Genomic DNA, 24,860 nt, shown 5'->3' on the forward strand with positions numbered 1-24,860 from the left:
CAAATCACAAGATAGAGTTCAATGTCCGTGTGTACTGCCTACTCCCAGATACCTCTCTGTCTTCCTTATGTAAATTAAAATTCGCAAGGGGGGACCAATGACAATCTGCTCCTCCCACATAACCAGGAAGCCCTGTTGAACATGTCTGCCTGTGTTGTTGCAGGGACAGTGCCTTCTCCGCCCAAAAGGTGGCAGGAGAGCCTCACAACAAAGATGGGATCAACTGCTGAATGAGAAACCAGCACGGCAGTTTGTGTGATGGAGTGCTAATTTAACTGAAGGTGTGCCTGAGGTGTCCCTTCCAGGAATACATGGAATTGTGATTGAGGGCCCAGCCTGATCGTTGGTGGATTTCTCGTCATATGTTACAGGTCCGTGCAAAGGTTGTGGTGTGTGGGGAATGCACTGCAAAAAACAGGACGATTTAAGGGTGTAAAAGAAACCTGTCAGAAGTGGGATTTGAACCCACGCCTCCATGAGGAGACCAGAAGTCTCAGTTGCACTGAAGATCAAGCTCTCTTGAGTCTGGCGCCTTAGACCACTCGGCCATCCTGACAGCCCTGGGTGTGTACAGATCTGACTCTTCTGACTGTACCTGCCAATGTTTGCACTTACAACGTTCACAGCAATGTCACAAGTGTAAAGACCCCACAATACAACATGGCATGACAAAAAAAAAGCTAGGCACAAGAGCGACCACTGATGGATGCGGATTACTTTGTTTCGTCTTGCAAAAGTAAAGGAAGTTTCCCATGGCTCTCTGGGTTCAAGGACCGCCTCTTCTTAAGCTTGCATTGAGATAATAAGGTTCTAGAGGGTGCACATAAAAGCAGCTCATGCACAGTGTTTCTGCCCGGTCTCGAACCGGGGACCTTTCGCGTGTTAGGCGAACGTGATGACCACTACACTACAGAAACTCACTTGCTGTGTTTTACTGTTAGAGCAAGGTTCCTCTCAAGGGTTCTCTCTACTTCTATTCTGCTGTATCAGCAGCCACTCAGAAAGCGAGGAACAAGTGTGAAAACTGCAGAGATATCAGCCAACATACTTGCAATTAGACGTATTAAAAATTGACTTATGCAGGCATCGACAGACAAATATCTGATGCCTAAATGCCAGCAAGTACAGCTTGGGAAAGCATCACCTGGAACACACACAGACTAAGCATGAAGGCAGAAAAAGCACGGTGATCCATGTTTCTTATGAGGTTCAAAATATTTTGTGCAACAATGCGGCGAGTGTAATGAGAAATAGTCAGGCATTGTGAGTTTTGAGTAGGATTCGTATGTTTACCTCTGAAAAAGGGCTCGTCCGGGATTTGAACCCGGGACCTCTCGCACCCTAAGCGAGAATCATACCCCTAGACCAACGAGCCGAGGCACACAAGAGTCGCCTTTCGCACCGGCTCCGGGGATTATTGGCAGCGAGTTAGTGAATGCTTCACCCAAAGCAAGCAACTGCACATGCTGCTCTCTTCTGCAATATGGTTGCTGTCTTTTCCATGGCCGTCATCGAACAAGAAATGAAAATGCCTCTATCCTTCAGACATTTTGTTTGTTCTAGGTGTATGCTCTCGGTGAGGTCAATAAAACCATTTCTGCTCTCATGCCTTGCTTTCATGAAGGAGGCCCAACCTTCAGTACACAAGGACGTGCAAACGAATAGTGCAAACTATCGTCACTTCTCTTTTTGAGCTGTCACTGATACCCCTGGAGCACAGTACGTCACGCTGGTGAGGGATAGACAGCTTCCATTATCTCAGCTTTCCTATAAATTGAGAGAGTAAATGCAAACTGTGTGAAAAACAGAAAGTTGCTGTTTCTGCCCGGTCTCGAACCAGGGACCTTTCGCGTGTAAAGCGAACGTGATAACCACTACACTACAGAAACAGACACGCTTGCAGGAATCTTCTTGGCATGTAGTGGGCTGGAATGCACAGACCAAGGGCCAATGTCCATGAAGCTCAAAGTTGGACCCTCCTTACCCGATCTCTTTCTTTGGAAGAAAGGAACGAGGACCCCTTTTATTCCAAAAGGCGATTTTAAAACCATACCTGAAACCACACTAGAAAAACACTTTGCATTTAATTTTCCTACACTGATGGTCCACCCCAGAAAAGCAGTTGCAAAGAAGTCCGGCACTGAAATTCTATACGCCAAAAGTGGGAAATAGCGTAGAGGGAAAGGAACTTTCTCACCATACACGGCGTCTTATAGCATTGAAAAGAAGAAATGGCCCTATATAATAAGCAGCCTAAAAATAATTCCACAGCATGGGCTCGTCCGGGATTTGAACCCGGGACCTCTCGCACCCGAAGCGAGAATCATACCCCTAGACCAACGAGCCTGATTCCCCAGTCAGCATTTTAAGCAATTTCTGATGCGTCTTTCAGAAACAAAGCAGGGCTATTTGGCTGCTCTCTCTCTATGTGAACCACAAAAAGTCATGTTTTCTCTCAAGGTGTTGTTTTTTTCACTCTTGCAAGGAAGGGATCAGTCGATATCCTAGCTGCCAGAGAGCAGAAAAAAGGCGCTGATGAGAACTGCAGGCACTTTCTGGCACTTGTACTCCTCTGCAAGTCCTGGACACTTGCCCCATAGACTTCCACCCCAGATGCAAGGGAGGGCCTGCCAATTCTTGCTCCTAAGACAGAGGCATTTGATTCCTGGATTCAAACACGCTCACTCAGCGCTCGATCAGGCTCGATCAGGCGAGATTTATATGAGTGGCTCGCAGGACTGAAACACTAACCTGGGAGCCCCAGGGTGGCTGAATTCCCAGGATGGCCATTTTTGGGCAAGTCACCTCCTTTCCTCCTGCCTCAATCTAGAATTGGCTGCAAATCACAAGATAGAGTTCAATGTCCGTGTGTACTGCCTACTCCCAGATACCTCTCTGTCTTCCTTATGTAAATTAAAATTCGCAAGGGGGGACCAATGACAATCTGCTCCTCCCACATAACCAGGAAGCCCTGTTGAACATGTCTGCCTGTGTTGTTGCAGGGACAGTGCCTTCTCCGCCCAAAAGGTGGCAGGAGAGCCTCACAACAAAGATGGGATCAACTGCTTAATGAGAAACCAGCACGGCAGTTTGTGTGATGGAGTGCAAATTTAACTGAAGGTGTGCCTGAGGTGTCCCTTCCAGGAATACATGGAATTGTGATTGAGGGCCCAGCCTGATCGTTGGTGGATTTCTCGTCATATGTTACAGGTCCGTGCAAAGATTGTGGTGTGTGGGGAATGCACTGCAAAAAACAGGACGATTTAAGGGTGTAAAAGAAACCTGTCAGAAATGGGATTTGAACCCACGCCTCCATGAGGAGACCAGAAGTCTCAGTTGCACTGAAGATCAAGCTCTCTTGAGTCTGGCGCCTTAGACCACTCGGCCATCCTGACAGCCCTGGGTGTGTACAGATCTGACTCTTCTGACTGCACCTGCCAATGTTTGCACTTACAACGTTCACAGCAATGTCACAAGTGTAAAGACCCCACAATACAACATGGCATGACAAAAAAAAAGCTAGGCACAAGAGCGACCACTGATGGATGCGGATTACTTTGTTTCGTCTTGCAAAAGTAAAGGAAGTTTCCCATGGCTCTCTGGGTTCAAGGACCGCCTCTTCTTAAGCTTGCATTGAGATAATAAGGTTTTAGAGGGTGCACATAAAAGCAGCTCATGCACAGTGTTTCTGCCCGGTCTCGAACCGGGGACCTTTCGCGTGTTAGGCGAACGTGATGACCACTACACTACAGAAACTCACTTGCTGTGTTTTACTGTTAGAGCAAGGTTCCTCTCAAGGGTTCTCTCTACTTCTATTCTGCTGTATCAGCAGCCACTCAGAAAGCGAGGAACAAGTGTGAAAACTGCAGAGATATCAGCCAACATACTTGCAATTAGACGTATTAAAAATTGACTTATGCAGGCCTCGACAGACAAATATCTGATGCCTAAATGCCAGCAAGTACAGCTTGGGAAAGCATCACCTGGGACACACACAGACTAAGCATGAAGGCAGAAAAAGCACGGTGATCCATGTTTCTTATGAGGTTCAAAATATTTTGTGCAACAATGCGGCGAGTGTAATGAGAAATAGTCAGGCATTGTGAGTTTTGAGTAGGATTCGTATGTTTACCTCTGAAAAAGGGCTCGTCCGGGATTTGAACCCGGGACCTCTCGCACCCTAAGCGAGAATCATACCCCTAGACCAACGAGCCGAGGCACACAAGAGTCGCCTTTCGCACCGGCTCCGGGGATTATTGGCAGCGAGTTAGTGAATGCTTCACCCAAAGCAAGCAACTGCACATGCTGCTCTCTTCTGCAATATGGTTGCTGTCTTTTCCATGGCCGTCATCGAACAAGAAATGAAAATGCCTCTATCCTTCAGACATTTTGTTTGTTCTAGGTGTATGCTCTCGGTGAGGTCAATAAAACCATTTCTGCTCTCATGCCTTGCTTTCATGAAGGAGGCCCAACCTTCAGTACACAAGGACGTGCAAACGAATAGCGCAAACAATCGTCACTTCTCTTTTTGAGCTGTCACTGATACCCCTGGAGCACAGTACGTCACGCTGGTGAGGGATAGACAGCTTCCATTATCTCAGCTTTCCTATAAATTGAGAGAGTAAATGCAAACTGTGTGAAAAACAGAAAGTTGCTGTTTCTGCCCGGTCTCGAACCAGGGACCTTTCGCGTGTAAAGCGAACGTGATAACCACTACACTACAGAAACAGACACGCTTGCAGGAATCTTCTTGGCATGTAGTGGGCTGGAATGCACAGACCAAGGGCCAATGTCCATGAAGCTCAAAGTTGGACCCTCCTTACCCGATCTCTTTCTTTGGAAGAAAGGAACGAGGACCCCTTTTATTCCAAAAGGCGATTTTAAAACCATACCTGAAACCACACTAGAAAAACACTTTGCATTTAATTTTCCTACACTGATGGTCCACCCCAGAAAAGCAGTTGCAAAGAAGTCCGGCACTGAAATTCTATACGCCAAAAGTGGGAAATAGCGTAGAGGGAAAGGAACTTTCTCACCATACACGGCGTCTTATAGCATTGAAAAGAAGAAATGGCCCTATATAATAAGCAGCCTAAAAATAATTCCACAGCATGGGCTCGTCCGGGATTTGAACCCGGGACCTCTCGCACCCGAAGCGAGAATCATACCCCTAGACCAACGAGCCTGATTCCCCAGTCAGCATTTTAAGCAATTTCTGATGCGTCTTTCAGAAACAAAGCAGGGCTATTTGGCTGCTCTCTCTCTATGTGAACCACAAAAAGTCATGTTTTCTCTCAAGGTGTTGTTTTTTTCACTCTTGCAAGGAAGGGATCAGTCGATATCCTAGCTGCCAGAGAGCAGAAAAAAGCGCTGATGAGAACTGCAGGCACTTTCTGGCACTTGTACTCCTCTGCAAGTCCTGGACACTTGCCCCATAGACTTCCACCCCAGATGCAAGGGAGGGCCTGCCAATTCTTGCTCCTAAGACAGAGGCATTTGATTCCTGGATTCAAACACGCTCACTCAGAGCTCGATCAGGCTCGATCAGGCGAGATTTATATGAGTGGCTCGCAGGACTGAAACATTAACCTGGGAGCCCCAGGGTGGCTGAATTTCCAGGATGGCCATTTTTGGGCAAGTCACCTCCTTTCCTCCTGCCTCAATCTAGAATTGGCTGCAAATCACAAGATAGAGTTCAATGTCCGTGTGTACTGCCTACTCCCAGATACCTCTCTGTCTTCCTTATGTAAATTAAAATTCGCAAGGGGGGACCAATGACAATCTGCTCCTCCCACATAACCAGGAAGCCCTGTTGAACATGTCTGCCTGTGTTGTTGCAGGGACAGTGCCTTCTCCGCCCAAAAGTTGGCAGGAGAGCCTCACAACAAAGATGGGATCAACTGCTTAATGAGAAACCAGCACGGCAGTTTGTGTGATGGAGTGCAAATTTAACTGAAGGTGTGCCTGAGGTGTCCCTTCCAGGAATACATGGAATTGTGATTGAGGGCCCAGCCTGATCGTTGGTAGATTTCTCGTCATATGTTACAGGTCCGTGCAAAGATTGTGGTGTGTGGGGAATGCACTGCAAAAAACAGGACGATTTAAGGGTGTAAAAGAAACCTGTCAGAAGTGGGATTTGAACCCACGCCTCCATGAGGAGACCAGAAGTCTCAGTTGCACTGAAGATCAAGCTCTCTTGAGTCTGGCGCCTTAGACCACTCGGCCATCCTGACAGCCCTGGGTGTGTACAGATCTGACTATTCTGACTGCACCTGCCAATGTTTGCACTTACAACGTTCACAGCAATGTCACAAGTGTAAAGACCCCACAATACAACATGGCATGACAAAAAAAAAGCTAGGCACAAGAGCGACCACTGATGGATGCGGATTACTTTGTTTCGTCTTGCAAAAGTAAAGGAAGTTTCCCATGGCTCTCTGGGTTCAAGGACCGCCTCTTCTTAAGCTTGCATTGAGATAATAAGGTTTTAGAGGGTGCACATAAAAGCAGCTCATGCACAGTGTTTCTGCCCGGTCTCGAACCGGGGACCTTTCGCGTGTTAGGCGAACGTGATGACCACTACACTACAGAAACTCACTTGCTGTGTTTTACTGTTAGAGCAAGGTTCCTCTCAAGGGTTCTCTCTACTTCTATTCTGCTGTATCAGCAGCCACTCAGAAAGCGAGGAACAAGTGTGAAAACTGCAGAGATATCAGCCAACATACTTGCAATTAGACGTATTAAAAATTGACTTATGCAGGCATCGACAGACAAATATCTGATGCCTAAATGCCAGCAAGTACAGCTTGGGAAAGCATCACCTGGGACACACACAGACTAAGCATGAAGGCAGAAAAAGCACGGTGATCCATGTTTCTTATGAGGTTCAAAATATTTTGTGCAACAATGCGGCGAGTGTAATGAGAAATAGTCAGGCATTGTGAGTTTTGAGTAGGATTCGTATGTTTACCTCTGAAAAAGGGCTCGTCCGGGATTTGAACCCGGGACCTCTCGCACCCTAAGCGAGAATCATACCCCTAGACCAACGAGCCGAGGCACACAAGAGTCGCCTTTCGCACCGGCTCCGGGGATTATTGGCAGCGAGTTAGTGAATGCTTCACCCAAAGCAAGCAACTGCACATGCTGCTCTCTTCTGCAATATGGTTGCGGTCTTTTCCATGGCCGTCATCGAACAAGAAATGAAAATGCCTCTATCCTTCAGACATTTTGTTTGTTCTAGGTGTATGCTCTCGGTGAGGTCAATAAAACCATTTCTGCTCTCATGCCTTGCTTTCATGAAGGAGGCCCAACCTTCAGTACACAAGGACGTGCAAACGAATAGCGCAAACTATCGTCACTTCTCTTTTTGAGCTGTCACTGATACCCCTGGAGCACAGTACGTCACGCTGGTGAGGGATAGACAGCTTCCATTATCTCAGCTTTCCTATAAATTGAGAGAGTAAATGCAAACTGTGTGAAAAACAGAAAGTTGCTGTTTCTGCCCGGTCTCGAACCAGGGACCTTTCGCGTGTAAAGCGAACGTGATAGCCACTACACTACAGAAACAGACACGCTTGCAGGAATCTTCTTGGCATGTAGTGGGCTGGAATGCACAGACCAAGGGCCAATGTCCATGAAGCTCAAAGTTGGACCCTCCTTACCCGATCTCTTTCTTTGGAAGAAAGGAACGAGGACCCCTTTTATTCCAAAAGGCGATTTTAAAACCATACCTGAAACCACACTAGAAAAACACTTTGCATTTAATTTTCCTACACTGATGGTCCACCCCAGAAAAGCAGTTGCAAAGAAGTCCGGCACTGAAATTCTATACGCCAAAAGTGGGAAATAGCGTAGAGGGAAAGGAACTTTCTCACCATACACGGCGTCTTATAGCATTGAAAAGAAGAAATGGCCCTATATAATAAGCAACCTAAAAATAATTCCACAGCATGGGCTCGTCCGGGATTTGAACCCGGGACCTCTCGCACCCGAAGCGAGAATCATACCCCTAGACCAACGAGCCTGATTCCCCAGTCAGCATTTTAAGCAATTTCTGATGCGTCTTTCAGAAACAAAGCAGGGCTATTTGGCTGCTCTCTCTCTATGTGAACCACAAAAAGTCATGTTTTCTCTCAAGGTGTTGTTTTTTTCACTCTTGCAAGGAAGGGATCAGTCGATATCCTAGCTGCCAGAGAGCAGAAAAAAGGCGCTGATGAGAACTGCAGGCACTTTCTGGCACTTGTACTCCTCTGCAAGTCCTGGACACTTGCCCCATAGACTTCCACCCCAGATGCAAGGGAGGGCCTGCCAATTCTTGCTCCTAAGACAGAGGCATTTGATTCCTGGATTCAAACACGCTCACTCAGCGCTCGATCAGGCTCGATCAGGCGAGATTTATATGAGTGGCTCGCAGGACTGAAACACTAACCTGGGAGCCCCAGGGTGGCTGAATTTCCAGGATGGCCATTTTTGGGCAAGTCACCTCCTTTCCTCCTGCCTCAATCTAGAATTGGCTGCAAATCACAAGATAGAGTTCAATGTCCGTGTGTACTGCCTACTCCCAGATACCTCTCTGTCTTCCTTATGTAAATTAAAATTCGCAAGGGGGGACCAATGACAATCTGCTCCTCCCACATAACCAGGAAGCCCTGTTGAACATGTCTGCCTGTGTTGTTGCAGGGACAGTGCCTTCTCCGCCCAAAAGGTGGCAGGAGAGCCTCACAACAAAGATGGGATCAACTGCTTAATGAGAAACCAGCACGGCAGTTTGTGTGATGGAGTGCAAATTTAACTGAAGGTGTGCCTGAGGTGTCCCTTCCAGGAATACATGGAATTGTGATTGAGGGCCCAGCCTGATCGTTGGTGGATTTCTCGTCATATGTTACAGGTCCGTGCAAAGATTGTGGTGTGTGGGGAATGCACTGCAAAAAACAGGACGATTTAAGGGTGTAAAATAAACCTGTCAGAAGTGGGATTTGAACCCACGCCTCCATGAGGAGACCAGAAGTCTCAGTTGCACTGAAGATCAAGCTCTCTAGAGTCTGGCACCTTAGCCCACTCGGCCATCCTGACAGCCCTGGGTGTGTACAGATCTGACTCTTCTGACTGCACCTGCCAATGTTTGCACTTACAACGTTCACAGCAATGTCACAAGTGTAAAGACCCCACAATACAACATGGCATGACAAAAAAAAAGCTAGGCACAAGAGCGACCACTGGTGGATGCGGATTACTTTGTTTCGTCTTGCAAAAGTAAAGGAAGTTTCCCATGGCTCTCTGGGTTCAAGGACCGCCTCTTCTTAAGCTTGCATTGAGATAATAAGGTTTTAGAGGGTGCACATAAAAGCAGCTCATGCACAGTGTTTCGGCCCGGTCTCGAACCGGGGACCTTTCGCGTGTTAGGCGAACGTGATGACCACTACACTACAGAAACTCACTTGCTGTGTTTTACTGTTAGAGCAAGGTTCCTCTCAAGGGTTCTCTCTACTTCTATTCTGCTGTATCAGCAGCCACTCAGAAAGCGAGGAACAAGTGTGAAAACTGCAGAGATATCAGCCAACATACTTGCAATTAGACGTATTAAAAATTGACTTATGCAGGCATCGACAGACAAATATCTGATGCCTAAATGCCAGCAAGTACAGCTTGGGAAAGCATCACCTGGGACACACACAGACTAAGCATGAAGGCAGAAAAAGCACGGTGATCCATTTTTCTTATGAGGTTCAAAATATTTTGTGCAACAATGCGGCGAGTGTAATGAGAAATAGTCAGGCATTGTGAGTTTTGAGTAGGATTCGTATGTTTACCTCTGAAAAAGGGCTCGTCCGGGATTTGAACCCGGGACCTCTCGCACCCTAAGCGAGAATCATACCCCTAGACCAACGAGCCGAGGCACACAAGAGTCGCCTTTCGCACCGGCTCCGGGGATTATTGGCAGCGAGTTAGTGAATGCTTCACCCAAAGCAAGCAACTGCACATGCTGCTCTCTTCTGCAATATGGTTGCTGTCTTTTCCATGGCCGTCATCGAACAAGAAATGAAAATGCCTCTATCCTTCAGACATTTTGTTTGTTCTAGGTGTATGCTCTCGGTGAGGTCAATAAAACCATTTCTGCTCTCATGCCTTGCTTTCATGAAGGAGGCCCAACCTTCAGTACACAAGGACGTGCAAACGAATAGCGCAAACTATCGTCACTTCTCTTTTTGAGCTGTCACTGATACCCCTGGAGCACAGTACGTCACGCTGGTTAGGGATAGACAGCTTCCATTATCTCAGCTTTCCTATAAATTGAGAGAGTAAATGCAAACTGTGTGAAAAACAGAAAGTTGCTGTTTCTGCCCGGTCTCGAACCAGGGACCTTTCGCGTGTAAAGCAAACGTGATAACCACTACACTACAGAAACAGACACGCTTGCAGGAATCTTCTTGGCATGTAGTGGGCTGGAATGCACAGACCAAGGGCCAATGTCCATGAAGCTCAAAGTTGGACCCTCCTTACCCGATCTCTTTCTTTGGAAGAAAGGAACGAGGACCCCTTTTATTCCAAAAGGCGATTTTAAAACCATACCTGAAACCACACTAGAAAAACACTTTGCATTTAATTTTCCTACACTGATGGTCCACCCCAGAAAAGCAGTTGCAAAGAAGTCCGGCACTGAAATTCTATACGCCAAAAGTGGGAAATAGCGTAGAGGGAAAGGAACTTTCTCACCATACACGGCGTCTTATAGCATTGAAAAGAAGAAATGGCCCTATATAATAAGCAGCCTAAAAATAATTCCACAGCATGGGCTCGTCCGGGATTTGAACCCGGGACCTCTCGCACCCGAAGCGAGAATCATACCCCTAGACCAACGAGCCTGATTCCCCAGTCAGCATTTTAAGCAATTTCTGATGCGTCTTTCAGAAACAAAGCAGGGCTATTTGGCTGCTCTCTCTCTATGTGAACCACAAAAAGTCATGTTTTCTCTCAAGGTGTTGTTTTTTTCACTCTTGCAAGGAAGGGATCAGTCGATATCCTAGCTGCCAGAGAGCAGAAAAAAGGCGCTGATGAGAACTGCAGGCACTTTCTGGCACTTGTACTCCTCTGCAAGTCCTGGACACTTGCCCCATAGACTTCCACCCCAGATGCAAGGGAGGGCCTGCCAATTCTTGCTCCTAAGACAGAGGCATTTGATTCCTGGATTCAAACACGCTCACTCAGCGCTCGATCAGGCTCGATCAGGCGAGATTTATATGAGTGGCTCGCAGGACTGAAACACTAACCTGGGAGCCCCAGGGTGGCTGAATTTCCAGGATGGCCATTTTTGGGCAAGTCACCTCCTTTCCTCCTGCCTCAATCTAGAATTGGCTGCAAATCACAAGATAGAGTTCAATGTCCGTGTGTACTGCCTACTCCCAGATACCTCTCTGTCTTCCTTATGTAAATTAAAATTCGCAAGGGGGGACCAATGACAATCTGCTCCTCCCACATAACCAGGAAGCCCTGTTGAACATGTCTGCCTGTGTTGTTGCAGGGACAGTGCCTTCTCCGCCCAAAAGGTGGCAGGAGAGCCTCACAACAAAGATGGGATCAACTGCTTAATGAGAAACCAGCACGGCAGTTTGTGTGATGGAGTGCAAATTTAACTGAAGGTGTGCCTGAGGTGTCCCTTCCAGGAATACATGGAATTGTGATTGAGGGCCCAGCCTGATCGTTGGTGGATTTCTCGTCATATGTTACAGGTCCGTGCAAAGATTGTGGTGTGTGGGGAATGCACTGCAAAAAACAGGACGATTTAAGGGTGTAAAAGAAACCTGTCAGAAGTGGGATTTGAACCCACGCCTCCATGAGGAGACCAGAAGTCTCAGTTGCACTGAAGATCAAGCTCTCTAGAGTCTGGCACCTTAGCCCACTCGGCCATCCTGACAGCCCTGGGTGTGTACAGATCTGACTCTTCTGACTGCACCTGCCAATGTTTGCACTTACAACGTTCACAGCAATGTCACAAGTGTAAAGACCCCACAATACAACATGGCATGACAAAAAAAAAGCTAGGCACAAGAGCGACCACTGGTGGATGCGGATTACTTTGTTTCGTCTTGCAAAAGTAAAGGAAGTTTCCCATGGCTCTCTGGGTTCAAGGACCGCCTCTTCTTAAGCTTGCATTGAGATAATAAGGTTTTAGAGGGTGCACATAAAAGCAGCTCATGCACAGTGTTTCTGCCCGGTCTCGAACCGGGGACCTTTCGTGTGTTAGGCGAACGTGATGACCACTACACTACAGAAACTCACTTGCTGTGTTTTACTGTTAGAGCAAGGTTCCTCTCAAGGGTTCTCTCTACTTCTATTCTGCTGTATCAGCAGCCACTCAGAAAGCGAGGAACAAGTGTGAAAACTGCAGAGATATCAGCCAACATACTTGCAATTAGACGTATTAAAAATTGACTTATGCAGGCATCGACAGACAAATATCTGATGCCTAAATGCCAGCAAGTACAGCTTGGGAAAGCATCACCTGGGACACACACAGACTAAGCATGAAGGCAGAAAAAGCACGGTGATCCATTTTTCTTATGAGGTTCAAAATATTTTGTGCAACAATGCGGCGAGTGTAATGAGAAATAGTCAGGCATTGTGAGTTTTGAGTAGGATTCGTATGTTTACCTCTGAAAAAGGGCTCGTCCGGGATTTGAACCCGGGACCTCTCGCACCCTAAGAGAGAATCATACCCCTAGACCAACGAGCCGAGGTACACAAGAGTCGCCTTTCGCACCGGCTCCGGGGATTATTGGCAGCGAGTTAGTGAATGCTTCACCCAAAGCAAGCAACTGCACATGCTGCTCTCTTCTGCAATATGGTTGCTGTCTTTTCCATGGCCGTCATCGAACAAGAAATGAAAATGCCTCTATCCTTCAGACATTTTGTTTGTTCTAGGTGTATGCTCTCGGTGAGGTCAATAAAACCATTTCTGCTCTCATGCCTTGCTTTCATGAAGGAGGCCCAACCTTCAGTACACAAGGACGTGCAAACGAATAGCGCAAACTATCGTCACTTCTCTTTTTGAGCTGTCACTGATACCCCTGGAGCACAGTACGTCACGCTGGTGAGGGATAGACAGCTTCCATTATCTCAGCTTTCCTATAAATTGAGAGAGTAAATGCAAACTGTGTGAAAAACAGAAAGTTGCTGTTTCTGCCCGGTCTCGAACCAGGGACCTTTCGCGTGTAAAGCAAACGTGATAACCACTACACTACAGAAACAGACACGCTTGCAGGAATCTTCTTGGCATGTAGTGGGCTGGAATGCACAGACCAAGGGCCAATGTCCATGAAGCTCAAAGTTGGACCCTCCTTACCCGATCTCTTTCTTTGGAAGAAAGGAACGAGGACCCCTTTTATTCCAAAAGGCGATTTTAAAACCATACCTGAAACCACACTAGAAAAACACTTTGCATTTAATTTTCCTACACTGATGGTCCACCCCAGAAAAGCAGTTGCAAAGAAGTCCGGCACTGAAATTCTATACGCCAAAAGTGGGAAATAGCGTAGAGGGAAAGGAACTTTCTCACCATACACGGCGTCTTATAGCATTGAAAAGAAGAAATGGCCCTATATAATAAGCAGCCTAAAAATAATTCCACAGCATGGGCTCGTCCGGGATTTGAACCCGGGACCTCTCGCACCCGAAGCGAGAATCATACCCCTAGACCAACGAGCCTGATTCCCCAGTCAGCATTTTAAGCAATTTCTGATGCGTCTTTCAGAAACAAAGCAGGGCTATTTGGCTGCTCTCTCTCTATGTGAACCACAAAAAGTCATGTTTTCTCTCAAGGTGTTGTTTTTTTCACTCTTGCAAGGAAGGGATCAGTCGATATCCTAGCTGCCAGAGAGCAGAAAAAAGGCGCTGATGAGAACTGCAGGCACTTTCTGGCACTTGTACTCCTCTGCAAGTCCTGGACACTTGCCCCATAGACTTCCACCCCAGATGCAAGGGAGGGCCTGCCAATTCTTGCTCCTAAGACAGAGGCATTTGATTCCTGGATTCAAACACGCTCACTCAGCGCTCGATCAGGCTCGATCAGGCGAGATTTATATGAGTGGCTCGCAGGACTGAAACACTAACCTGGGAGCCCCAGGGTGGCTGAATTTCCAGGATGGCCATTTTTGGGCAAGTCACCTCCTTTCCTCCTGCCTCAATCTAGAATTGGCTGCAAATCACAAGATAGAGTTCAATGTCCGTGTGTACTGCCTACTCCCAGATACCTCTCTGTCTTCCTTATGTAAATTAAAATTCGCAAGGGGGGACCAATGACAATCTGCTCCTCCCACATAACCAGGAAGCCCTGTTGAACATGTCTGCCTGTGTTGTTGCAGGGACAGTGCCTTCTCCGCCCAAAAGGTGGCAGGAGAGCCTCACAACAAAGATGGGATCAACTGCTTAATGAGAAACCAGCACGGCAGTTTGTGTGATGGAGTGCAAATTTAACTGAAGGTGTGCCTGAGGTGTCCCTTCCAGGAATACATGGAATTGTGATTGAGGGCCCAGCCTGATCGTTGGTGGATTTCTCGTCATATGTTACAGGTCCGTGCAAAGATTGTGGTGTGTGGGGAATGCACTGCAAAAAACAGGACGATTTAAGGGTGTAAAAGAAACCTGTCAGAAGTGGGATTTGAACCCACGCCTCCATGAGGAGACCAGAAGTCTCAGTTGCACTGAAGATCAAGCTCTCTAGAGTCTGGCACCTTAGCCCACTCGGCCATCCTGACAGCCCTGGGTGTGTACAGATCTGACTCTTCTGACTGCACCTGCCAATGTTTGCACTTACAACGTTCACAGCAATGTCACAAGTGTAAAGACCCCACAATACAACATGGCATGACAAAAAAAAAGCTAGGCACAAGAGCGACCACTGGTGGATGCGGATTACTTTGTTTCGTCTTGCAAAAGTAAAGGAAGTTTCCCATGGCTCTCTGGGTTCAAGGACCGCCTCTTCTTAAGCTTGCATTGAGATAATAAGGTTTTAGAGGGTGCACATAAAAGCAGCTCATGCACAGTGTTTCTGCCCGGTCTCGAACCGGGGACCTTTCGCGTGTTAGGCGAACGTGATGACCACTACACTACAGAAACTCACTTGCTGTGTTTTACTGTTAGAGCAAGGTTCCTCTCAAGGGTTCTCTCTACTTCTATTCTGCTGTATCAGCAGCCACTCAGAAAGCGAGGAACAAGTGTGAAAACTGCAGAGATATCAGCCAACATACTTGCAATTAGACGTATTAAAAATTGACTTATGCAGGCATCGACAGACAAATATCTGATGCCTAAATGCCAGCAAGTACAGCTTGGGAAAGCATCACCTGGGACACACACAGACTAAGCATGAAGGCAGAAAAAGCACGGTGATCCATTTTTCTTATGAGGTTCAAAATATTTTGTGCAACAATGCGGCGAGTGTAATGAGAAATAGTCAGGCATTGTGAGTTTTGAGTAGGATTCGTATGTTTACCTCTGAAAAAGGGCTCGTCCGGGATTTGAACCCGGGACCTCTCGCACCCTAAGAGAGAATCATACCCCTAGACCAACGAGCCGAGGTACACAAGAGTCGCCTTTCGCACCGGCTCCGGGGATTATTGGCAGCGAGTTAGTGAATGCTTCACCCAAAGCAAGCAACTGCACATGCTGCTCTCTTCTGCAATATGGTTGCTGTCTTTTCCATGGCCGTCATCGAACAAGAAATGAAAATGCCTCTATCCTTCAGACATTTTGTTTGTTCTAGGTGTATGCTCTCGGTGAGGTCAATAAAACCATTTCTGCTCTCATGCCTTGCTTTCATGAAGGAGGCCCAACCTTCAGTACACAAGGACGTGCAAACGAATAGCGCAAACTATCGTCACTTCTCTTTTTGAGCTGTCACTGATACCCCTGGAGCACAGTACGTCACGCTGGTGAGGGATAGACAGCTTCCATTATCTCAGCTTTCCTATAAATTGAGAGAGTAAATGCAAACTGTGTGAAAAACAGAAAGTTGCTGTTTCTGCCCGGTCTCGAACCAGGGACCTTTCGCGTGTAAAGCAAACGTGATAACCACTACACTACAGAAACAGACACGCTTGCAGGAATCTTCTTGGCATGTAGTGGGCTGGAATGCACAGACCAAGGGCCAATGTCCATGAAGCTCAAAGTTGGACCCTCCTTACCCGATCTCTTTCTTTGGAAGAAAGGAACGAGGACCCCTTTTATTCCAAAAGGCGATTTTAAAACCATACCTGAAACCACACTAGAAAAACACTTTGCATTTAATTTTCCTACACTGATGGTCCACCCCAGAAAAGCAGTTGCAAAGAAGTCCGGCACTGAAATTCTATACGCCAAAAGTGGGAAATAGCGTAGAGGGAAAGGAACTTTCTCACCATACACGGCGTCTTATAGCATTGAAAAGAAGAAATGGCCCTATATAATAAGCAGCCTAAAAATAATTCCACAGCATGGGCTCGTCCGGGATTTGAACCCGGGACCTCTCGCACCCGAAGCGAGAATCATACCCCTAGACCAACGAGCCTGATTCCCCAGTCAGCATTTTAAGCAATTTCTGATGCGTCTTTCAGAAACAAAGCAGGGCTATTTGGCTGCTCTCTCTCTATGTGAACCACAAAAAGTCATGTTTTCTCTCAAGGTGTTGTTTTTTTCACTCTTGCAAGGAAGGGATCAGTCGATATCCTAGCTGCCAGAGAGCAGAAAAAAGGCGCTGATGAGAACTGCAGGCACTTTCTGGCACTTGTACTCCACTGCAAGTCCTGGACACTTGCCCCATAGACTTCCACCCCAGATGCAAGGGAGGGCCTGCCAATTCTTGCTCCTAAGACAGAGGCATTTGATTCCTGGATTCAAACACGCTCACTCAGCGCTCGATCAGGCTCGATCAGGCGAGATTTATATGAGTGGCTCGCAGGACTGAAACACTAACCTGGGAGCCCCAGGGTGGCTGAATTTCCAGGATGGCCATTTTTGGGCAAGTCACCTCCTTTCCTCCTGCCTCAATCTAGAATTGGCTGCAAATCACAAGATAGAGTTCAATGTCCGTGTGTACTGCCTACTCCCAGATACCTCTCTGTCTTCCTTATGTAAATTAAAATTCGTAAGGGGGGACCAATGACAATCTGCTCCTCCCACATAACCAGGAAGCCCTGTTGAACATGTCTGCCTGTGTTGTTGCAGGGACAGTGCCTTCTCCGCCCAAAAGGTGGCAGGAGAGCCTCACAACAAAGATGGGATCAACTGCTTAATGAGAAACCAGCACGGCAGTTTGTGTGATGGAGTGCAAATTTAACTGAAGGTGTGCCTGAGGTGTCCCTTCCAGGAATACATGGAATTGTGATTGAGGGCCCAGCCTGATCGTTGGTGGATTTCTCGTCATATGTTACAGGTCCGTGCAAAGATTGTGGTGTGTGGGGAATGCACTGCAAAAAACAGGACGATTTAAGGGTGTAAAAGAAACCTGTCAGAAGTGGGATTTGAACCCACGCCTCCATGAGGAGACCAGAAGTCTCAGTTGCACTGAAAATCAAGCTCTCTTGAGTCTGGCGCCTTAGACCACTCGGCCATCCTGACAGCCCTGGGTGTGTACAGATCTGACTCTTCTGACTGCACCTGCCAATGTTTGCACTTACAACGTTCACAGCAATGTCACAAGTGTAAAGACCCCACAATACAACATGGCATGACAAAAAAAAAGCTAGGCACAAGAGCGACCACTGATGGATGCGGATTACTTTGTTTCGTCTTGCAAAAGTAAAGGAAGTTTCCCATGGCTCTCTGGGTTCAAGGACCGCCTCTTCTTAAGCTTGCATTGAGATAATAAGGTTTTAGAGGGTGCACATAAAAGCAGCTCATGCACAGTGTTTCTGCCCGGTCTCGAACCGGGGACCTTACACATGTTAGGCGAACGTGATGACCACTACACTACAGAAACTCACTTGCTGTGTTTTACTGTTAGAGCAAGGTTCCTCTCAAGGGTTCTCTCTACTTCTATTCTGCTGTATCAGCAGCCACTCAGAAAGCGAGGAACAAGTGTGAAAACTGCAGAGATATCAGCCAACATACTTGCAATTAGACGTATTAAAAATTGACTTATGCAGGCATCGACAGACAAATATCTGATGCCTAAATGCCAGCAAGTACAGCTTGGGAAAGCATCACCTGGGACACACACAGACTAAGCATGAAGGCAGAAAAAGCACGGTGATCCATGTTTCTTATGAGGTTCAAAATATTTTGTGCAACAATGCGGCGAGTGTAATGAGAAATAGTCAGGCATTGTGAGTTTTGAGTAGGATTCGTATGTTTACCTCTGAAAAAGGGCTCGTCCGGGATTTGAACCCGGGACCTCTCGCACCCTAAGCGAGAATCATACCCCTAGACCAACGAGCCGAGGCACACAAGAGTCGCCTTTCGCACCGGCTCCGGGGATTATTGGCAGCGAGTTAGTGAATGCTTCACCCAAAGCAAGCAACTGCACATGCTGCTCTCTTCTGCAATATGGTTGCTGTCTTTTCCATGGCCGTCATCGAACAAGAAATGAAAATGCCTCTATCCTTCAGACATTTTGTTTGTTCTAGGTGTATGCTCTCGGTGAGGTCAATAAAACCATTTCTGCTCTCATGCCTTGCTTTCATGAAGGAGGCCCAACCTTCAGTACACAAGGACGTGCAAACGAATAGCGCAAACTATCGTCACTTCTCTTTTTGAGCTGTCACTGATACCCCTGGAGCACAGTACGTCACGCTGGTGAGGGATAGACAGCTTCCATTATCTCAGCTTTCCTATAAATTGAGAGAGTAAATGCAAACTGTGTGAAAAACAGAAAGTTGCTGTTTCTGCCCGGTCTCGAACCAGGGACCTTTCGCGTGTAAAGCGAACGTGATAACCACTACACTACAGAAACAGACACGCTTGCAGGAATCTTCTTAGCATGTAGTGGGCTGGAATGCACAGACCAAGGGCCAATGTCCATGAAGCTCAAAGTTGGACCCTCCTTACCCGATCTCTTTCTTTGGAAGAAAGGAACGAGGACCCCTTTTATTCCAAAAGGCGATTTTAAAACCATACCTGAAACCACACTAGAAAAACACTTTGCATTTAATTTTCCTACACTGATGGTCCACCCCAGAAAAGCAGTTGCAAAGAAGTCCGGCACTGAAATTCTATACGCCAAAAGTGGGAAATAGCGTAGAGGGAAAGGAACTTTCTCACCATACACGGCGTCTTATAGCATTGAAAAGAAGAAATGGCCCTATATAATAAGCAGCCTAAAAATAATTCCACAGCATGGGCTCGTCCGGGATTTGAATCCGGGACCTCTCGCACCCGAAGCGAGAATCATACCCCTAGACCAACGAGCCTGATTCCCCAGTCGGCATTTTAAGCAATTTCTGATGCGTCTTTCAGAAACAAAGCAGGGCTATTTGGCTGCTCTCTCTCTATGTGAACCACAAAAAGTCATGTTTTCTCTCAAGGTGTTGTTTTTTTCACTCTTGCAAGGAAGGGATCAGTCGATATCCTAGCTGCCAGAGAGCAGAAAAAAGGCGCTGATGAGAACTGCAGGCACTTTCTGGCACTTGTACTCCTCTGCAAGTCCTGGACACTTGCCCCATAGACTTCCACCCCAGATGCAAGGGAGGGCCTGCCAATTCTTGCTCCTAAGACAGAGGCATTTGATTCTTGTATTCAAACGCGCTCACTCAGCGCTCGATCAGGCTCGATCAGGCGAGATTTATATGAGTGGCTCGCAGGACTGAAACACTAACCTGGGAGCCCCAGGGTGGCTGAATTTCCAGGATGGCCATTTTTGGGCAAGTCACCTCCTTTCCTCCTGCCTCAATCTAGAATTGGCTGCAAATCACAAGATAGAGTTCAATGTCCGTGTGTACTGCCTACTCCCAGATACCTCTCTGTCTTCCTTATGTAAATTAAAATTCGTAAGGGGGGACCAATGACAATCTGCTCCTCCCACATAACCAGGAAGCCCTGTTGAACATGTCTGCCTGTGTTGTTGCAGGGACAGTGCCTTCTCCGCCCAAAAGGTGGCAGGAGAGCCTCACAACAAAGATGGGATCAACTGCTTAATGAGAAACCAGCACGGCAGTTTGTGTGATGGAGTGCAAATTTAACTGAAGGTGTGCCTGAGGTGTCCCTTCCAGGAATACATGGAATTGTGATTGAGGGCCCAGCCTGATCGTTGGTGGATTTCTCGTCATATGTTACAGGTCCGTGCAAAGATTGTGGTGTGTGGGGAATGCACTGCAAAAAACAGGACGATTTAAGGGTGTAAAAGAAACCTGTCAGAAGTGGGATTTGAACCCACGCCTCCATGAGGAGACCAGAAGTCTCAGTTGCACTGAAAATCAAGCTCTCTTGAGTCTGGCGCCTTAGACCACTCGGCCATCCTGACAGCCCTGGGTGTGTACAGATCTGACTCTTCTGACTGCACCTGCCAATGTTTGCACTTACAACGTTCACAGCAATGTCACAAGTGTAAAGACCCCACAATACAACATGGCATGACAAAAAAAAAGCTAGGCACAAGAGCGACCACTGATGGATGCGGATTACTTTGTTTCGTCTTGCAAAAGTAAAGGAAGTTTCCCATGGCTCTCTGGGTTCAAGGACCGCCTCTTCTTAAGCTTGCATTGAGATAATAAGGTTTTAGAGGGTGCACATAAAAGCAGCTCATGCACAGTGTTTCTGCCCGGTCTCGAACCGGGGACCTTACACATGTTAGGCGAACGTGATGACCACTACACTACAGAAACTCACTTGCTGTGTTTTACTGTTAGAGCAAGGTTCCTCTCAAGGGTTCTCTCTACTTCTATTCTGCTGTATCAGCAGCCACTCAGAAAGCGAGGAACAAGTGTGAAAACTGCAGAGATATCAGCCAACATACTTGCAATTAGACGTATTAAAAATTGACTTATGCAGGCATCGACAGACAAATATCTGATGCCTAAATGCCAGCAAGTACAGCTTGGGAAAGCATCACCTGGGACACACACAGACTAAGCATGAAGGCAGAAAAAGCACGGTGATCCATGTTTCTTATGAGGTTCAAAATATTTTGTGCAACAATGCGGCGAGTGTAATGAGAAATAGTCAGGCATTGTGAGTTTTGAGTAGGATTCGTATGTTTACCTCTGAAAAAGGGCTCGTCCGGGATTTGAACCCGGGACCTCTCGCACCCTAAGCGAGAATCATACCCCTAGACCAACGAGCCGAGGCACACAAGAGTCGCCTTTCGCACCGGCTCCGGGGATTATTGGCAGCGAGTTAGTGAATGCTTCACCCAAAGCAAGCAACTGCACATGCTGCTCTCTTCTGCAATATGGTTGCTGTCTTTTCCATGGCCGTCATCGAACAAGAAATGAAAATGCCTCTATCCTTCAGACATTTTGTTTGTTCTAGGTGTATGCTCTCGGTGAGGTCAATAAAACCATTTCTGCTCTCATGCCTTGCTTTCATGAAGGAGGCCCAACCTTCAGTACACAAGGACGTGCAAACGAATAGCGCAAACTATCGTCACTTCTCTTTTTGAGCTGTCACTGATACCCCTGGAGCACAGTACGTCACGCTGGTGAGGGATAGACAGCTTCCATTATCTCAGCTTTCCTATAAATTGAGAGAGTAAATGCAAACTGTGTGAAAAACAGAAAGTTGCTGTTTCTGCCCGGTCTCGAACCAGGGACCTTTCGCGTGTAAAGCGAACGTGATAACCACTACACTACAGAAACAGACACGCTTGCAGGAATCTTCTTAGCATGTAGTGGGCTGGAATGCACAGACCAAGGGCCAATGTCCATGAAGCTCAAAGTTGGACCCTCCTTACCCGATCTCTTTCTTTGGAAGAAAGGAACGAGGACCCCTTTTATTCCAAAAGGCGATTTTAAAACCATACCTGAAACCACACTAGAAAAACACTTTGCATTTAATTTTCCTACACTGATGGTCCACCCCAGAAAAGCAGTTGCAAAGAAGTCCGGCACTGAAATTCTATACGCCAAAAGTGGGAAATAGCGTAGAGGGAAAGGAACTTTCTCACCATACACGGCGTCTTATAGCATTGAAAAGAAGAAATGGCCCTATATAATAAGCAGCCTAAAAATAATTCCACAGCATGGGCTCGTCCGGGATTTGAACCCGGGACCTCTCGCACCCGAAGCGAGAATCATACCCCTAGACCAACGAGCCTGATTCCCCAGTCGGCATTTTAAGCAATTTCTGATGCGTCTTTCAGAAACAAAGCAGGGCTATTTGGCTGCTCTCTCTCTATGTGAACCACAAAAAGTCATGTTTTCTCTCAAGGTGTTGTTTTTTTCACTCTTGCAAGGAAGGGATCAGTCGATATCCTAGCTGCCAGAGAGCAGAAAAAAGGCGCTGATGAGAACTGCAGGCACTTTCTGGCACTTGTACTCCTCTGCAAGTCCTGGACACTTGCCCCATAGACTTCCACCCCAGATGCAAGGGAGGGCCTGCCAATTCTTGCTCCTAAGACAGAGGCATTTGATTCTTGTATTCAAACGCGCTCACTCAGCGCTCGATCAGGCTCGATCAGGCGAGATTTATATGAGTGGCTCGCAGGACTGAAACACTAACCTGGGAGCCCCAGGGTGGCTGAATTCCCAGGATGGCCATTTTTGGGCAAGTCACCTCCTTTCCTCCTGCCTCAATCTAGAATTGGCTGCAAATCACAAGATAGAGTTCAATGTCCGTGTGTACTGCCTACTCCCAGATACCTCTCTGTCTTCCTTATGTAAATTAAAATTCGCAAGGGGGGACCAATGACAATCTGCTCCTCCCACATAACCAGGAAGCCCTGTTGAACATGTCTGCCTGTGTTGTTGCAGGGACAGTGCCTTCTCCGCCCAAAAGGTGGCAGGAGAGCCTCACAACAAAGATGGGATCAACTGCTTAATGAGAAACCAGCACGGCAGTTTGTGTGATGGAGTGCAAATTTAACGGAAGGTGTGCCTGAGGTGTCCCTTCCAGGAATACATGGAATTGTGATTGAGGGCCCAGCCTGATCGTTGGTGGATTTCTCGTCATATGTTACAGGTCCGTGCAAAGATTGTGGTGTGTGGGGAATGCACTGCAAAAAACAGGATGATTTAAGGGTGTAAAAGAAACCTGTCAGAAGTGGGATTTGAACCCACACCTCCATGAGGAGACCAGAAGTCTCAGTTGCACTGAAGATCAAGCTCTCTTGAGTCTGGCGCCTTAGACCACTCGGCCATCCTGACAGCCCTGGGTGTGCACAGATCTGACTCTTCTGACTGCACCTGCCAATGTTTGCACTTACAACGTTCACAGCAATGTCACAAGTGTAAAGACCCCACAATACAACATGGCATGACAAAAAAAAAGCTAGGCACAAGAGCGACCACTGATGGATGCGGATTACTTTGTTTCGTCTTGCAAAAGTAAAGGAAGTTTCCCATGGCTCGCTGGGTTCAAGGACCGCCTCTTCTTAAGCTTGCATTGAGATAATAAGGTTTTAGAGGGTGCACATAAAAGCAGCTCATGCACAGTGTTTCTGCCCGGTCTCGAACCGGGGACCTTTCGCGTGTTAGGCGAACGTGATGACCACTACACTACAGAAACTCACTTGCTGTGTTTTACTGTTAGAGCAAGGTTCCTCTCAAGGGTTCTCTCTACTTCTATTCTGCTGTATCAGCAGCCACTCAGAAAGCGAGGAACAAGTGTGAAAACTGCAGAGATATCAGCCAACATACTTGCAATTAGACGTATTAAAAATTGACTTATGCAGGCATCGACAGACAAATATCTGATGCCTAAATGCCAGCAAGTACAGCTTGGGAAAGCATCACCTGGGACACACACAGACTAAGCATGAAGGCAGAAAAAGCACGGTGATCCATGTTTCTTATGAGGTTCAAAATATTTTGTGCAACAATGCGGCGAGTGTAATGAGAAATAGTCAGGCATTGTGAGTTTTGAGTAGGATTCGTATGTTTACCTCTGAAAAAGGGCTCGTCCGGGATTTGAACCCGGGACCTCTCGCACGCCGGGACACCCCTTCGGGGGTAGCTGCGCGCTCTACAAACCACATAAAATAAATAAATAAGCGAGAATCATAGCCCTAGACCAACGAGCCGAGGCACACAAGAGTCGCCTTTCGCACCGGCTCCGGGGGTTATTGGCAGCGAGTTAGTGAATGCTTCACCCAAAGCAAGCAACTGCACATGCTGCTCTCTTCTGCAATATGGTTGCTGTCTTTTCCATGGCCGTCATCGAACAAGAAATGAAAATGCCTCTATCCTTCAGACATTTTGTTTGTTCTAGGTGTATGCTCTCGGTGAGGTCAATAAAACCATTTCTGCTCTCATGCCTTGCTTTCATGAAGTAGGCCCAACCTTCAGTACACAAGGACGTGCAAACGAATAGCGCAAACTATCGTCACTTCTCTTTTTGAGCTGTCACTGATGCCCCTGGAGCACAGTACGTCACGCTGGTGAGGGATAGACAGCTTCCATTATCTCAGCTTTCCTATAAGTTGAGAGAGTAAATGCAAACTGTGTGAAAAACAGAAAGCTGCTGTTTCTGCCCGGTCTCGAACCAGGGACCTTTCGCGTGTAAAGCGAACGTGATAACCACTACACTACAGAAACAGACACACTTGCAGGAATCTTCTTGGCATGTAGTGGGCTGGAATGCACAGACCAAGGACCAATGTCCATGAAGCTCAAAGTTGGACCCTCCTTACCCGATCTCTTTCTTTGGAAGAAAGGACCGAGGACCACTTTTATTCCAAAAGGCGATTTTAAAACCATACCTGAAACCACACTAGAAAAACACTTTGCATTTAATTTTCC

At 47.0% G+C, this 24,860-nt stretch overlaps 27 non-coding genes across 27 annotated transcripts; all 27 read right to left on the minus strand.

Moving 5' to 3' along the window:
* Nucleotides 1-844: 844 nt before the first annotated feature.
* On the minus strand, nucleotides 845-917 carry TRNAV-AAC (transfer RNA valine (anticodon AAC)). The gene has a single exon. It is a non-coding gene; the product is annotated as a tRNA-Val (tRNA).
* Nucleotides 918-1,303: 386 nt separating this feature from the next.
* On the minus strand, nucleotides 1,304-1,375 carry TRNAP-AGG (transfer RNA proline (anticodon AGG)). The gene has a single exon. It is a non-coding gene; the product is annotated as a tRNA-Pro (tRNA).
* Nucleotides 1,376-1,816: 441 nt separating this feature from the next.
* On the minus strand, nucleotides 1,817-1,889 carry TRNAV-UAC (transfer RNA valine (anticodon UAC)). The gene has a single exon. It is a non-coding gene; the product is annotated as a tRNA-Val (tRNA).
* Nucleotides 1,890-2,274: 385 nt separating this feature from the next.
* On the minus strand, nucleotides 2,275-2,346 carry TRNAP-CGG (transfer RNA proline (anticodon CGG)). Its single transcript has one exon. It is a non-coding gene; the product is annotated as a tRNA-Pro (tRNA).
* A 1,337-nt stretch (nucleotides 2,347-3,683) lies between these two features.
* Nucleotides 3,684-3,756, minus strand: TRNAV-AAC (transfer RNA valine (anticodon AAC)). The gene has a single exon. It is a non-coding gene; the product is annotated as a tRNA-Val (tRNA).
* Nucleotides 3,757-4,142: 386 nt separating this feature from the next.
* On the minus strand, nucleotides 4,143-4,214 carry TRNAP-AGG (transfer RNA proline (anticodon AGG)). Its single transcript has one exon. It is a non-coding gene; the product is annotated as a tRNA-Pro (tRNA).
* A 441-nt stretch (nucleotides 4,215-4,655) lies between these two features.
* On the minus strand, nucleotides 4,656-4,728 carry TRNAV-UAC (transfer RNA valine (anticodon UAC)). The gene has a single exon. It is a non-coding gene; the product is annotated as a tRNA-Val (tRNA).
* Nucleotides 4,729-5,113: 385 nt separating this feature from the next.
* On the minus strand, nucleotides 5,114-5,185 carry TRNAP-CGG (transfer RNA proline (anticodon CGG)). Its single transcript has one exon. It is a non-coding gene; the product is annotated as a tRNA-Pro (tRNA).
* Nucleotides 5,186-6,521: 1,336 nt separating this feature from the next.
* On the minus strand, nucleotides 6,522-6,594 carry TRNAV-AAC (transfer RNA valine (anticodon AAC)). The gene has a single exon. It is a non-coding gene; the product is annotated as a tRNA-Val (tRNA).
* Nucleotides 6,595-6,980: 386 nt separating this feature from the next.
* On the minus strand, nucleotides 6,981-7,052 carry TRNAP-AGG (transfer RNA proline (anticodon AGG)). Its single transcript has one exon. It is a non-coding gene; the product is annotated as a tRNA-Pro (tRNA).
* Nucleotides 7,053-7,493: 441 nt separating this feature from the next.
* Nucleotides 7,494-7,566, minus strand: TRNAV-UAC (transfer RNA valine (anticodon UAC)). The gene has a single exon. It is a non-coding gene; the product is annotated as a tRNA-Val (tRNA).
* A 385-nt stretch (nucleotides 7,567-7,951) lies between these two features.
* Nucleotides 7,952-8,023, minus strand: TRNAP-CGG (transfer RNA proline (anticodon CGG)). Its single transcript has one exon. It is a non-coding gene; the product is annotated as a tRNA-Pro (tRNA).
* Nucleotides 8,024-9,819: 1,796 nt separating this feature from the next.
* On the minus strand, nucleotides 9,820-9,891 carry TRNAP-AGG (transfer RNA proline (anticodon AGG)). Its single transcript has one exon. It is a non-coding gene; the product is annotated as a tRNA-Pro (tRNA).
* Nucleotides 9,892-10,332: 441 nt separating this feature from the next.
* TRNAV-UAC (transfer RNA valine (anticodon UAC)) lies at nucleotides 10,333-10,405 on the minus strand. Its single transcript has one exon. It is a non-coding gene; the product is annotated as a tRNA-Val (tRNA).
* A 385-nt stretch (nucleotides 10,406-10,790) lies between these two features.
* Nucleotides 10,791-10,862, minus strand: TRNAP-CGG (transfer RNA proline (anticodon CGG)). Its single transcript has one exon. It is a non-coding gene; the product is annotated as a tRNA-Pro (tRNA).
* A 2,309-nt stretch (nucleotides 10,863-13,171) lies between these two features.
* Nucleotides 13,172-13,244, minus strand: TRNAV-UAC (transfer RNA valine (anticodon UAC)). The gene has a single exon. It is a non-coding gene; the product is annotated as a tRNA-Val (tRNA).
* A 385-nt stretch (nucleotides 13,245-13,629) lies between these two features.
* On the minus strand, nucleotides 13,630-13,701 carry TRNAP-CGG (transfer RNA proline (anticodon CGG)). Its single transcript has one exon. It is a non-coding gene; the product is annotated as a tRNA-Pro (tRNA).
* Nucleotides 13,702-15,038: 1,337 nt separating this feature from the next.
* On the minus strand, nucleotides 15,039-15,111 carry TRNAV-AAC (transfer RNA valine (anticodon AAC)). Its single transcript has one exon. It is a non-coding gene; the product is annotated as a tRNA-Val (tRNA).
* Nucleotides 15,112-16,010: 899 nt separating this feature from the next.
* TRNAV-UAC (transfer RNA valine (anticodon UAC)) lies at nucleotides 16,011-16,083 on the minus strand. Its single transcript has one exon. It is a non-coding gene; the product is annotated as a tRNA-Val (tRNA).
* A 385-nt stretch (nucleotides 16,084-16,468) lies between these two features.
* On the minus strand, nucleotides 16,469-16,540 carry TRNAP-CGG (transfer RNA proline (anticodon CGG)). Its single transcript has one exon. It is a non-coding gene; the product is annotated as a tRNA-Pro (tRNA).
* A 1,796-nt stretch (nucleotides 16,541-18,336) lies between these two features.
* On the minus strand, nucleotides 18,337-18,408 carry TRNAP-AGG (transfer RNA proline (anticodon AGG)). The gene has a single exon. It is a non-coding gene; the product is annotated as a tRNA-Pro (tRNA).
* A 441-nt stretch (nucleotides 18,409-18,849) lies between these two features.
* TRNAV-UAC (transfer RNA valine (anticodon UAC)) lies at nucleotides 18,850-18,922 on the minus strand. The gene has a single exon. It is a non-coding gene; the product is annotated as a tRNA-Val (tRNA).
* A 2,253-nt stretch (nucleotides 18,923-21,175) lies between these two features.
* Nucleotides 21,176-21,247, minus strand: TRNAP-AGG (transfer RNA proline (anticodon AGG)). The gene has a single exon. It is a non-coding gene; the product is annotated as a tRNA-Pro (tRNA).
* Nucleotides 21,248-21,688: 441 nt separating this feature from the next.
* Nucleotides 21,689-21,761, minus strand: TRNAV-UAC (transfer RNA valine (anticodon UAC)). The gene has a single exon. It is a non-coding gene; the product is annotated as a tRNA-Val (tRNA).
* Nucleotides 21,762-22,146: 385 nt separating this feature from the next.
* Nucleotides 22,147-22,218, minus strand: TRNAP-CGG (transfer RNA proline (anticodon CGG)). Its single transcript has one exon. It is a non-coding gene; the product is annotated as a tRNA-Pro (tRNA).
* Nucleotides 22,219-23,555: 1,337 nt separating this feature from the next.
* On the minus strand, nucleotides 23,556-23,628 carry TRNAV-AAC (transfer RNA valine (anticodon AAC)). The gene has a single exon. It is a non-coding gene; the product is annotated as a tRNA-Val (tRNA).
* Nucleotides 23,629-24,583: 955 nt separating this feature from the next.
* On the minus strand, nucleotides 24,584-24,656 carry TRNAV-UAC (transfer RNA valine (anticodon UAC)). The gene has a single exon. It is a non-coding gene; the product is annotated as a tRNA-Val (tRNA).
* Between the last annotated feature and the right edge of the window lie 204 nt (nucleotides 24,657-24,860).

Source organism: Triturus cristatus, chromosome 10 (assembly GCF_964204655.1).
Source record: "Triturus cristatus chromosome 10, aTriCri1.1, whole genome shotgun sequence".
Classification (NCBI taxonomy): Eukaryota; Metazoa; Chordata; class Amphibia; order Caudata; family Salamandridae; genus Triturus; species Triturus cristatus.